The following is a 14272-nucleotide window of genomic DNA, read 5'->3' as shown; positions in this document are numbered from 1 at the left end:
GATCTTCAACTTCCTCATCTGTACAGTAGGTGTAAGAACCTTGGTTTCATCCGCTTTCTGAGAAAGGTAAACGGGATGTCTGTGAAAAGCACAGTATCTGGCACATAGCAGAAACTGACTTGGAGCTCGGTAACTGAGTCTCAGGGTTCAACCAGAATTTCCAGGGCTTTAGTTCCATGCAAAGTGCTAGGACACTTAGTCCTCTATCTGCACTACAGCAGGGAGTGGAACCCCTACCTCTTCCCTGGCAGAGAAAGGGCAGAATGAAGCTTCCTCAGCAGTTCTTTCCCAAGACAGTTCCCCCATGTCTCATTATACCTTTAATTACCGGGTGTTTACTCTGGTAAGAAAACCAACTTCATAGTCATCCCATCAAGGCACAATGAAACTAGAACACAGAGTATGGATTTAACCTCCTCATTCAGTTAAAACTGGCGCTTCCAAAACCAAATAGATTCTTATGTGAAAAGAAGGTCCCTGTCTGTGGGCTGTTTGTGTATTAGTAAATTTGCCACTATGTCCATCTGGTCCTTTTGTGCGTCCCATTTTCCTGAGACTCCCCATAGGCATGACCGCTTATTAAAAATAATCAAGGGCTCCCGTTCAGTGAGCACCAGCTCCATGCTAGGCTTTTCTGTACACAGGTTTTGATACTCTTGCAAAGGCACATGGCATAAATACTACCCTTTCCTATTCCTCTCTTCACACCTCCATCCATTCACAGAAAACAGCCAACAGTATATGTCTCAAATGGAATCTAGTCCAGGAACAAGCTAAAGGATATTTCCCTCAGCATGCATTCAAGCAAAGAAGGAATGCACTGATGCTGAGAGGGTCACAGTGCATCTGGCCTGTGCTGGGAGCTTTCTTAGCGGGCCTCCGGGAGGCTGTGAGGTGTATGAGTTAAGGTCATTGGCTGAGAAGCCAAACCACCTGGTTTTTAATCCTAGCTCCAGTGTTCACCAATGTACTAGAGAACGCCAAGCATCTTACTTAACCTCTCTGTGGCTCAGTTTCTTCAGCTGATGCACCAGATTTTAAACACTTGGCTCATCTTACCGAAGAATCAATACATGTTAGTGATCTTACCCTTGACACAGCCTGTGAGAAGGGTATGAGTCCACTCCAGTTTGTAGATGAGGAGAGTGAAGGTAAGAGAAGGCAAACTACTTCCCAGGCTCATACAGATGGTAAGTGACAGAGCTGCAACTCAAGTTCACTCATGATTGAATCCAAAGTGGTAGCTACGGAAACCCCTGATTTATGAAGCACTGTTTATTCTCCTGCAGAGAATGATACTAGTGACCACAAAATGGCTGTTTCCTGTGTGCCAGGTACTGTTCTAAAAGCTTTACGTTCTCATATCTCATTCACTTGGTATCACAACTGTACATAGTAGTAGTAGGTCCAATTTCCACTCCCATTTCACGAGAAAGGAAACTGAGGCTTAACAGTTAAGCAATGTGCTCAAAATCACATGTGGGTGGTGAGGACTTCCCTCGCCCACCGCACCCTGCCCTGTTCTCCTTCCAGGCACGTGGGAGGGTTACGATTCCCAAGACCCCTGGGCAGAGACCTTGAGGCGCTCTTGCACGTGGGCTGTTGGCAGAAGTGGCCTCTTTCCTTTCCAGGTCACAGCATCTTCGAGGAGACTTTCCCAATGCTCTTTGCCCAGCAGCAGCAATTGTAGGGGCACAGTTCGTCCTGGAGGGGCAATTAGAGAGGGCAGCCTCGCTCATGCAGCCCCCTCACAGGGGAGTGCTCCCTGACTTGGTTTCTCAAGAGAGAGAACTAAACCTGTGTTGTGAACAAATTCTGAGACCTGTACTGGTCTGTGGTTAGAGCACAGCCTCACCAATCCTGGACAACACACGTGGCACGTGGCGCCTCCAGGGTTCAGACCCCAGAAAACGAGAACAATAATGACTAACACAGCACGGTGGTGAGAATTAAGTTGTAGATAAGGAAAAGCATGGCACAAAACCAAGCATATGCTAAGCATTTATGCTTCTTGAATACAAGAATTCTTTCCTGCAGGTCAAGATTAAAACTTGAAGAATGCATAGTGGTAGCTGACAATACACAGGACTTACTCTGGGCCAGACGTATTTCTAAGGGCTCTGTGCATATGCACCCGCTTCTCTCTCCCAATAACCTGTGAGAAAAGTACTGTTAAGTAGCTGCAATTTACAGATGGACAAGCCAACACATACAGAAAGTGAGGAACAGATCTCAAGTTGTACACGGTAAATGGGAGATCTGGGCCTCAAACCCAGGCAGTATGGCCCCAGACCTACATTCTTGACCTAGTGGTAGACGGATTTTTCTTTTTAAAGTAAGCTCCATCAAATAATCAGATGTAAAGGAAAACAATATTCTTGGATGAATTAAGGAAATGAAAAAAATGTAACCAGCAAAATAAGAAAGGTTCTATGTTCAGTTTGCTTCAGTGAAGTTGCTTTATGTTTGTAAGTGAGAAGAAAGTGCAGACGTACTGGAGAACAACGGCACCTGAACGGCAGCTCTAGACTGTTATGGAATAAGGCCCAAGATAAAAAACCCCAAACAGAAAACCGTAATGAGCTACTATTCAAAGGAAATTTTCAGATGCCTCCACTATGTCCCAGAGACAAGTACCTCCACTGCTTCCCGCTACAAAACCGCTCGAGTCAAAGCATGTCAAAGGATCCCTGGGGCACCAAAGCACGAGGCGCAGAGCTGGGCAGTGGGGAAGCTAAAGCGGCAACTTCCAAGAGCCTGCCGCGCTTCCTTGCTGCTGACCACCGCATCCGTCCAGGGATGGGCAAACCAGAGGAAGGAGACGAGGGGCTTTCACAGAGTGGCAGAGAAAACCACAGAGAATAAGAGGGACATTGATCTTTGCTGCCACAAGAGAATTCAGACAAGCCTGACTGAAAATGTGTCTGCTGGCTCAGCCCACACCCCAGGTTTTTCCCGCCTTTCTCAGCCTCTGCATCCTGCGTGATGGGCCCCAGCCTTGAGCTGATTCAGAGAGAGGGAGACAGTATATCTGGAGCTCCATCACTTGAGGGGAGATGGGTACCATCCTTTCTACACCAAGACCCACCCACCGCTTCTGGCTTTGGTATATCTCCTTCTGTATTTCCTTTTCTGACAAGCAGACTGTGTAAGATCAGGGTATTAACACTGGGGCGTCCTGATGACCCTCTCACCACCTTATACCCCCATCTCACTGGCTCACGGGTTGAATGAGATGGTGAAGAAGATGGTAACTTCTCCCTCCTAGGGCTCCCATGAAGAGTCACCACACTGAAGCATTTAACTCAGTGTCTGGCACCATGAAATGCTCACTCGTTCCGTTAGCTGTTATCTAGCTTCTTCCTAGGTTTGTCTGCTTGTCATTCCTCCTACCCCGGCCCTATCCAGTTTCAGAGATGTGACTCTGCCCTGAAATCCAGTTGGTCACCCTCCTTCTCACCAGTTCCCTTCCTCTCAGGGCCCCCTGCCTTGCCGCTCGCACGCGTGCGTGCGTGCGTGCGACTGCAGGAGGGTTGGGGAGGAGCTGGCTTTTGATGCATTTAGCACTTGCTATAGATTAGCAAGGCGGCAGATACTATCAGTGCTCCATCCACATCCCCCCGGACCTCTTTGCCACTTTACTGCACACCAGTCCCAGCGTGCATTCACTCCTAATAGCCAGCACCTGCGGCGGTATGCCAGTAAATATTTAACAACCACCTCTGGGGATGGGAGAGCCCTAATTTGTAATGTAAGCCAATTTCCATGGTGTAAGTACTCCCACCGTGGCTGATTTCAAGCTATCAATGTGAGGTTAACTAGCTTGCAAAATTCCTAACAATTTAACATCCAACACTCATGAACAGTTAGTTTCAAGCCAGTGCCTGCACACCATGGGCCTCTGTGTTTCTCTTTTACAAACGCTGCATCCTGGCGGCCTGGATCTGTTTTGCCTGTAATCAGGGAGGACAGGAAGTGTCTGGGCATTTATGTTCCTGCTTGTCTCTCATCCTAGAAGCCCCCAGAACTGGTTGGCCTGGTTGGTTCAGAGGTATAAATACTCGAGACCCCTTCCCCCTAATGGGCCAACATGGAAGCGCCACCCACAACTCTCCAGTTTCCCTGGGCGATTAGGCCAAATTTACCTCTCTAGGACTTGGCCTGACACCACACCCTTGCTCACCCTCCCCTTTCCCCGATTTACTTCCCCACCTCCCTAACAGTGTTGCCTGGGAATCTTTCTAACAGGTCACTTTCACACAACTTCTCATCCGCAGTCTGCTTCAGAGGAACTAAACTGACAGTTTCAAGAACATGCCTTCTAAAGCTCTGAGTTCAGGTCCTGATTCTGTTACAAACTGTATGACTAAAAAGTTACTTAAGCTCTATGAGTTTCTATTTCTTCATCTATAAAAGGGGCCTAATAAGTCCCTGCCTTATTAGATAATGGTGCTGCAGAAGACTCTTGAGAGTCCCAGGGACTACAAGGAGATCAAACCAGTCAAGTCTAAAGGAAATTAACCCCGAATATTCATCGGAAGGACTGATGCCAAAGATGAAGTTCTAACACTATGGCCACTTGATGTGAAGAGCCAGTCCACTGGGAAAGCCCCTGATGCTGGGAAAGACTGAAGGCAAAAGGAGAAGGGGGAGGCAGAGGATGAGATGGTTGGATAGCATCACCGGCTCAATGGACAGGAATCTGGGCAAACTCTGGGAAACAGTGGAGGCAAGAGGAGCCTGGCGCACTGCAGTCCACGGGGTCACAAAGAGTCGGACACGACTGAACAACAACAAAGTCCCTACTGCTAGGGTTATTGGGAGAATGAAAAAAGCTAAGTCATCTAGGAGGATTAGCATAGAGTCTGGCTCATGATCTGTCTTCCATAAATGCTGCTGTTGTTCCTATTGTTATTAAAGACAGCGTCTGTCCTGCCCTCCAGGTCAGAGCTTCACTTGGAATCGTGGATGACTGAGTCCTCCCAGCTAGGAGGACTGTGTGATGTCCTGCTGAGCTTTCACCACCCTTTGGAATCAGAGTTTAAGCTCTTTGGCTGTCCTTTCTTGAAATGGACCTCCCCTTATCTTTCCCTCTGCAGAGGGAATGAGTCTTCTGGAAAAGCTCTGGTCCCAGTTGACCAGCTCTGTGACCTTAGAATCCAAGCATGGCTTGTTTCTGAGTTCCATCCTTCCTCCAAAACCAGGGCAGTCAGACAGGGCTCCATGGAGGGTAACAAGTAACGAGGATCCCTCAAAAGGATGGGACCAGCATTTTGTTCATTATCCAGTAAAGATTCTTGTGCCACGGTCTCTACCTTCTTCTCATGGGGGAAAATAACATTTATCACCTAGAAGTGGTGAAACAAGCACCCATGAAGTGCTGGTGGTAAAACAGATTAATAACAGAGCTTCACCAGAGCCATCAGGCAACATCTACCCACAACCTTAAAAGCACACATCCCACTCAATTCAATGGCACCTATTTTAGAGATCCTAAGTAAAGCTTCCTAAACTTGAAAAAGCTTTAAGCACAAATATAACCAGTTTAGCCTAGTGCTTTGTATATAATTGGTACATAATGCATTTTGATTAACTAATGAAACTATCATTTAATATTCTAAAAAATTAGAGCGCACCTTCATCTCAGTGTTGAACACAGAGGAGTAGCTAAAGGAGTTAAACACAAAGGAGTAGTTATGAGGCTTTTGTGTGTGTGCGTGTGTGTGTGCTAGAACCATTTTAATATAATTATACGTATCTGCCAAACCAGGAAGAAAGGTTTATGCATATACAACTTTTCCAGTTAACATCTGCAAGCATAAACAACGATGATCTCAGTTTATAAATTCATCAGGGTCAGAGCAATTGACCAGGGTCTCTTTACTGCTAGGCTTACCAACAGTAAATTACATGATGAATTACTGTCCTTTCATTTCTCTTCTCTTACTCTCCTTGTCCAGAGACATTTTCTTGTAAAGTTTCAGTGCAGCTCACCTCCAGCCAAAGGTAATCTTTTTAGATAAGTACTCAGTTGCTCTGAATTTACTTATCATTATAACCTATTTAATCACAGAAGAAACTCTGCAGAGGTGGAGTTCAAGGCTGCATACAATAACAGGAGATCACAGTTTTGAAGTCTAGCACAGACTAAAATCCACAGATGTAACATTTCTACGAGACACACACTGACTGTCTCTTAAACTACATACTGACCCTTTATAAACATTATTTTTTAAATAAAGTAATGCAGCTAGGACAATCAGTCACACAATTCACACAGCCCTGAAAAGCTTTTCAGTGCCAACTGCCAGTTGGTCATGAAATGTGAATGAGCTTGAGACACTGTCCATTCCTAAGATTCAACATGGATTAGCTAAAACATTGGAACACCTCTGCTTAAGAAGGCTATGTCCTTCCCTCCTTCCCCTCACAGCTGAGCTCTGCTTGTTTATTTTTGGTGGTATTTGGTTGCACATGGCTAGATTGCTTTCAATCACCCTGTGAATCAGGAAAACCAATGATCTAAAACTATGACAGAATCTTAAGCATTAAGTAGGCTGATTTGTCTATTTCAGGTAGCTGGTTGGTAGGCCCTCACTAAGGCCTTTCATTTTCCTTCTATGCCTTCAAGGACATTGATCCAAAGATGAGTCTAAGCATCATACCATCCACCTCTTTTAACCAATGCCTGGCTAAAACTGGAATGTTCAGTGCAGTATATTTAAAAATCACCCACAAAAAGATGATTTTTGTGAAGATCACAGGTCTTCACAAAACCTGGAATTTCCACGAAGATGTTTGATCTTTATAATCCAAGCAGTCAGCATTGAAGTTAAGCTTCTAGGAGGCAATTTGGTCCTTATAATCCAAGCAATCAGTGGTTGAGTTAAAACCCAAGCTTGAAGCTCCACATCCCTGGGTGAAAAGAAAGGCTGGGGACTGACTGAGATGGATGGTGACTGCATTGGTACCCATGGGACTGAGTGCGGTCCCTGGTCCAGGAAGCTGGTGATGCATAGGGGTCAAATAAGATCCACAGTCCACGCCCCCCAAAGTAGGAAACTGAGCCAGCATATCCTGATTATAACCTGAAGCCTCAGTACAGGTCATGGGGTAGGACATCTGCATGCAGGGAGAGGAGGTGGACAGGGGATCTGACAATGGGGGGATGGCTGGGCTCCAGACAGACACAGGATCACTGCTGCTGGAAATGACTGGGACTGAGGTGCTAGAAGGGGGGAGTGATATGGCCACTTGTTCCACCCTCTGAACTCACTTCCCAGGCAGAAGACGTCTTCTTTTTGGCAGGTCTCACTTTGTTTTGACCTCCATTCTGCTTTTGCTGCCCCTGTTGGCGGCACTTCGCTGTTTGACTCTTAAACCATGCCTGTACCCTGGACTCAGGCAAATTGGTTTTCAGTGCCACCTCCTCCCACGTGAAGATGTCTGAGTATCGGGTCTTAGCAAACAGTGCTTCCAGCACATACAGCTGCACTCAGGTGAGCGTCGTCCTCTCCTGCCACTGTTTCCAAGGGGTGGCCGGGTAGCCCACCGAGGGGTGCAGCAAGTCCATGCCGGAAGCGGTCAGACTCAGCCCACTGACTGCATAAGGCAGTTGCTTAAGATAAGACATCATGCTAAGGTTGTTTGGAGGCGCAAAGTCAGCCCAAATCCAGGGGACCCAGCGAAAGGTCTTGCTTTGCCCGGATTGGACAGATTCAGAGCCCCTGTTGGGTGGGTTTGGAGTGGTAGAACTTGTCTGAGAATTAATTATAATAAATGTTTTCTTGATAAACTAACGAGATAATCTGAAGGGCATGCGTCCCTTAATTACAGGCCGCCGTGCTCAGCTCTGCTTCTCCGTCAGGGCTGATTACTTTTCCGCCTGATGGAAAAAGCTACTTTCTGCCTTTAAAAAAATATATGACCATTGAAAATTATGTTCATAGGACACTCTCAACTGCAACAGCCCACACTCTCTGGAGTGTGTTTCTCTCAAGGCAGCACTGGCCTTCTGGGATGGCCCACACTGTCTGTGGAGCGCGTTTCTCTCTAAATAGATCCACTTCTTGCTTATTACCTGGTCGGTCACTGAATGTTTTTCTGTGATGAGACATCAAGAACCAAAGCTTCATTATGTCCTCTCTAGTTTCACTTGCTCATAGGGGCCACTTGCAGAGATCTTACACCCAGCGCATCTGACCAGAGTTTCAAGTACGAAACAGTGGTGCTGACACCTCGGTTCGGAGGACCAAGTGCAGAAGCTTCGCCGGACACGCAGTTCAAGATGGCGGCAGCGAGCCACGTGCAGGGACGCTGGGCCCGGATCTAAGACCTGGAGGCTGAGCACCACAGCTGCTGAGCTCTGTGAGAACTCCGCCCCTTCCCCACTGTCTGATAACTCCGTAAAGCCCCCGGACGACCTTCCGGCCTGTCAAGGAAGCATGCACTCTCTCCGTTGTTTGATTAAAGAATACAACTTTACTTCTGAACTGAAGAAAAATATGTTTATAAAAAAACTGCGAAACAATTTGAAAAGATTTATGAAATGAAGGAAACAAACTTTATACCAAAGTCACAGCTTAAATTTTTTAATCTACAAAGGAAAAAAAAAAAGAATACTGAGTTCAAGAATGCTACAGTAAGGAAATACTTAACCAAAATATGATATATCTAAATAGAGGAATATTATGTAGCCATTGAGAACTGACTGTGTAAAAATTATAAAACGATATCTATGTATGGAATGGTAATACAGCTCAAAGCATAATTATAGCTAATTTAATTATATAGGCTAAACTTATGATTTTTAAGCAGAATATTGAATATATGATTCATGAGTCGTCTAACCATATAAAAACTAAACCAATTTAAAATGCATGCATAAAGGGAAAAGGCCCTGAATAACTACAGTAAATTGTTACTAATGATCATGTTTGAGCTGCAACCCTTGAGTGCTTTTCTTTCTCTTCCTTTTTTATGTCTCAAATTTTCTCTAATTAAGGAGAATTACTTTTATAATAAACAGCATTTTGATTGACTGGTTGAGTAACAATAGCACGACATACACGCAGACACACACACAGATGAAATAATAAGGAGTGGAAAGTAAGGGAGAACATTACTATTCAAACACCCTTCTCGGTTAATGGTTTCCAAATTTGTTTTCTAATAAGGCTAATAACGGCCATGTGTTATGGCAGGTAGCAGCCCAACCTAGCCAGAGAATCAGACTCAAATGATTCCCAAGCCACAGTTACACTTTGAATGTCACTTCAGCTCTGGTGACATTAGCTGGAGGCAGCAGCTGGGTGAGATGGTATGCAATTCATGAACAAGAGAACTCAGAACTTACTCTACACTTATTAAAAATCCAATTCCTTGTGCAGTTTTCAGAGTGCATTCGCAGGCTTGCCAAATCTCACCTCTGAAATCAAATTTCCTTTCTTCCATGTGCTGTTGCAGATTTAAGTCTATTGTTTCCAACTGAATTTTGTTTTTTAACTGCAATGCACTCAGGTAAGTCTGTTCTTGCTGATGCATTAGAAAAACCAGCTCAATGGAGGCCCACTGATTCACCACATGGTGGGTACGTGTCTTTTTGTGAATAATTTATCATTTGCCAGCATGAAGGAAAAGCCCAGGGCACCATGGAACAGGTCAGTTGCCCCCATCTCTCTCTCCAGCAGCTACTATCACAAGAAAAAGGCAGCATCAGCCTAAGTAATATTCCTTCACCTGTGTCCTGGGTAGCATCATGAGACCTAAATACCAACAGCCACTAATGTCCTTCTGACTATTACCTCCTTCCAAAGAGTTTCCCCAGTTGGAGGTTCAGTCTGGCATCCGTAAAGACACAGGTATCTTTATTCCTCCTTCTTCTCTGATGCAGAGGGCGGGATGCCTTTTTAATACCCCATTTCCTAACATATGAGGATACAGTATATAAAACCTGCCATCTGGCTCTTTCTTTTTTTGATGAAGCCATTTACATTTTCTTAGTATAATTAGTATTGCACAGTAACTTGTCAATACTCGTCTGCCATGACACCGAGTAACAGCTTACATATACCTGCAACTGGGAGGATTTATTTGTTCCTTCATGCTTTCAAGTGCTGGCCAGGGATAATTACCAGGGAGATTATTACATGGTGTTGGGTTAATTAAATATGATAAAGGCATTTGCCTGTGACATGATCGGTCTGTTTCAATCTAAATGATATAAAATAGTCAGCCTCATTGAAGGCAACATGGTGACCCCGCAGAAGATTAGACCTAGCCAAAATAGAATCCTGCTAATGATGTGTCTGAATTTGATGTTCTATCTCGATTTCACTAGCTGTCTTTTTAATCAGAGAGATGTCATTACAATGATCGCTCCTGAACATTCGTGCCCAGCCCTCATAAGAAAGCAGGGGACCTTCAAAGTACCTTGAAATATTGGCAAAATACAAAATATTAAAGGCATAAAAGTGAGTCTGCTGACCCTCAATTGCTTCTGATCTTCTTGTTAGACTGAATAAAAATCTGTCTTAATTGTGGAAGTCTGCCGGGTTAGGCAAGTAAGAAACGTGAAGAGGTAAGAGACTGATGTCCAGGGGCTGTTGGACCCTTTCCCTCTTCCAGAGGAGATATTGCTGATGGTGGTGGTTAATTGGTTCAGTCGTGTCCGACTCTTTTGTGACCCCATGGACTGTAGCCCACCAATTTCCTCCATCCATGGGATTCCACAGCAAGAATACTGGAGAGGTTGCCATTTCCTTCTCCAGGGCATCTTCCCGACCCATGTATCAAACCCACATATCCTACATTGGCAGGCAGATTCTTTACCATCTGAGCCACGAGGGAGGCCCAGTGGAGTTATTGCTGGCTTATAAACAGATGTAAGCACTAGGCTTGAAGTCTGAGGGACAAAACTTTGGGTACAAAAAAGTGTTATATTTTAATTTTAGAGCAAAAGGAACAGAGATTGATACTAAACCATATTTTTAAGACAAAAATTGACCTTATATCCTGAACATTCGTGGTGAGATGTTACCATGGTATGGTAGTAAAATGGCAATAAAATGGGAAAAGTCTCCAGTTCCCATTTTCTTGGTAGAGTTGGTGGACATAGCTGCTGCAAAGCCTAGTGGCTGAGATGGTCAATTCAGTCAAATACACATTAAAATCAGGCCCTCAAATATCAATAAAACTAATTGCTACAACCAATAGTCAGGGGAGAGGCGTCGTTTGCGATCAGTGGGTATCTACTGTGGCTCCTGTGTGCAGGTCACCACAGGGAACAAAATAAACACCTTATGAAACTTTGTCCCAGTCAATAGTAAGAGACTTCCTTGCAGTTTATTTGAGAAAATGAGACGTATGTTGCATGACTGTGTAGCAAGGAGAAGCACTCCCACCGGCCATGAGGAAAATCAATCCAGTTATTTTGTACTTAGACAACTTACACGAGAGCAGTTAGTCCTTACAGCTTCCCTCTCTCCCTTCTGAACCATCAGCCTCAACCCAACTCACATCCATCACTCAGACAGAGCTGATCCTCTCAGCCCTTCTTCTCTCTCCCTCCTCACTCCTTTCCTCTTTGGGGTCTTGCAGGTACCACTCTAGTCTTGCTTAATTTGGCTCTTCTAAGTAAAGAGTGCCCCTCCCTGGGACACTCAGCTCCTTTCCCCATCCCCTATTCCCTCCTAGTCCACAAGCAGGACCGCATCACCAGCAGCAACGCCCATCAGTGAGCTGGGAGTTCTGTCCAGAGCTCAGGGGGAAACTCGTGGTAGTCCTCAGAGGAGTCAGGGAGGTGCTGGGGCTGGAGATGAGCCCTGGAGAGAATGCTGGAAAGGGATGGCAGAGGCCAGGGCCTCACAGGGAGGAAGACTGGGAGCAAAGGCCCTGAGCTCAGAAAGTGAGGGCCAGGGACCATGAGACAAGTGTGCATGGCTTAGGAATTTAAGTCTAACATGGAGCAAGATAAAATGAGAAAGACTTTTGCTGGCAGCAACTCAAAAAATTTTGTTTCTACTCTCAGAGGGTGCATTGGTGCAATGTGGGTTAATGTTAAAAACATGTTGAGTGAAGGAAGCTTTGCATAAGAGTACATGCTGCATGACTCCACTTATGCCAAGTTCTAGAACAGAAAAAACCTAATCCACGGTACCCAATAATCAGAGCAGTGGTTGTTTTGGGGTTGCCGGGGGACTGTCAGAATTGGCTAGGTAGAGCTTTGAAGGAACTGTCTGGGAGAATGAGACTCTTCTACATCTTGACAAGGGTTTAGGTTCCAAAGATGCGTGCATATGTTAAACTCAGAGAATATACATGTAAGGTTTATACATTTCACTGTGGGTAAATTTTACATCAAAAGAGAAAAAAGTTTACACAAATACTAGTTAATAATATGCATGCTAAAGTATTTAGGAGGAAGGTATATTAATGTCTACAATTCACTTTGAAATTCATCAAATCAAAACCATGGGGTGGATTAACGGATGGATAGAGAGATGCATGGAGGGAGAGAGAGAGCAGAAATGCAGGGGATAAAATGTTAAAGGCAGAATCTAGATGGCGAATGCACGTGCGCCAACTACAAAATTCAACTTTTTGTTAGGTTTGAAGATTTTTATAATAAAATGCAATTTAAAAAAAAATTGTATGTTGGGTACAAATGAGCCTTGAAGATAAGGTAAATATTCTGTTTTATCATCAAAGGACATCTCATATTTGGCACTGAGGAATGCTGAAGAAAAGCATTTGGGGGGAGGGGGCATTTAGTCAGACCTATTGGAACTTACTGAATAATGGATAATATGTATTGGATAATAATAATAGATAGTAAAGACAGCAACAACCATGGCTACCGTTATTATTGCCACATATTGACTGCGCTTTCTGTGTCCAGCATTAGGCTAAGTGCTTTTAAGAACCATCCTGTTTAATCCTGTAACAACACTAAGAGAGAGAGAGAAATAACCCTGATTTTTCATGAGGAAACTAAACTTCTGTAGATTAACTGATTTGTCTGTAGATTAACTACGAAAGCTAGTCAGGCAGAAGGTTGTGGAGCTGAGGTCTGAACCTAGGCTTAGGCATGCATATACTGGGGACATGAACGGCACCCAGTGTGAACTCCAGTCCACCAAATGCAGGATCTATGTAGCACCTTGGATCTTTGGGACAACATGCAGTTATCCTGGGAAAGGCAGTGTTTCCCTAGTCTGTCAGACCTCAGACCTCCCCAGAGCTAAAGAGGGAGTTTCAATGCTTCAGAAATGATCTGAACCTGGTGTTAAATATATCAGCTTTGTATATAGGAGTTTTGTAAATTATTCTCAGTGCATTTCGACCTAAATTCTATAAATTTTCCTTGACTTAAAAAGAGGCTGCAGGAAGCGGTGGAGACGCAGACATAGTGAACAGACTCGTGGACACAGCGGGGGAGGCGAGGGTGGGATGAGAGGAGAGCGGCCGGGACACACGGGCGCTATCCATGTGAAACAGACAGACGGGGGGCGAGGGGCGGGGGGTGGGGTGCGTGTGACTCAGGGAGCTGAAACCGGTGCTCTGTGACAACCAGGAGAGGCGGGATGCGTGGGAGGTAGGAGAGAAGTTCAAGGGGGAGGGGACATATGTATGCCTATGGCTGATTCATGCTGATGTATGGCAGAAACCAACACAACAGTGTAAAGCAATTATCTTTCAATTAAAAATAAATAAATTAAATACACACACACAAACATGAAAAAAGAGGTTGTACTAGACATTCCCCATTTTAGCAGAAGCCTAAGAAGACTCCAGCCTTAGAAGAATGATTTTAATGGTGGACTTTCAGATAGTGAAGTGGAGTGATGAGGAAGATATTTGGGGGTAGGTGGCTCTTGGGGACGCTTCATTTCTTAAATTTGGCAAAAGAAACATTGGTATCGGATAAAGAGTCATTGTGTATTCCCTAGGAAATTTCATCTTACATTCTGATTTCACATAATTATAAGGCGGTGATTTTATGAGAAGTTATTTAAGCCTGGTGAAATTGGTTCTTTTTCATAATGAGGATGATTCCATGTACTTCTCAAGTTATTATAAGGCAAAACACATGTCTGGGAACTCACAGGGTCTGGCCCTGTGTAGATTCCTCAATGGAAGCTTATTTCCTTCCTGCTCCACAGGAAGAAATGACAGAGAGTCGGACCATGAAACACTCCTCAGAGTTATGTGTAACACTGGAATTAGCAATTATGCTTTCCCCAGTATAACCTCCCATTGGGAAGCTCACAGT

At 44.6% G+C, this 14272-nt stretch overlaps 1 protein-coding gene and 1 pseudogene across 1 annotated transcript in view; both read right to left on the bottom strand.

The window, feature by feature from the left end:
• CDH13 (cadherin 13) overlaps positions 1-14272 on the bottom strand; it is a 1023138-nt gene that overhangs the window by 887266 nt on the left and 121600 nt on the right. The gene's annotated exons all lie outside the window — the stretch shown is intronic.
• On the bottom strand, positions 6769-7636 carry LOC138096627 (homeobox protein OTX2 pseudogene; annotated as a pseudogene).

Source organism: Capricornis sumatraensis, chromosome 20 (genome assembly GCF_032405125.1).
Source record: "Capricornis sumatraensis isolate serow.1 chromosome 20, serow.2, whole genome shotgun sequence".
Taxonomy (NCBI): Eukaryota; Metazoa; Chordata; class Mammalia; order Artiodactyla; family Bovidae; genus Capricornis; species Capricornis sumatraensis.
Note: the sequence above shows the minus strand (reverse complement) of the source record. Positions and strands in the feature narration are given on the sequence as shown.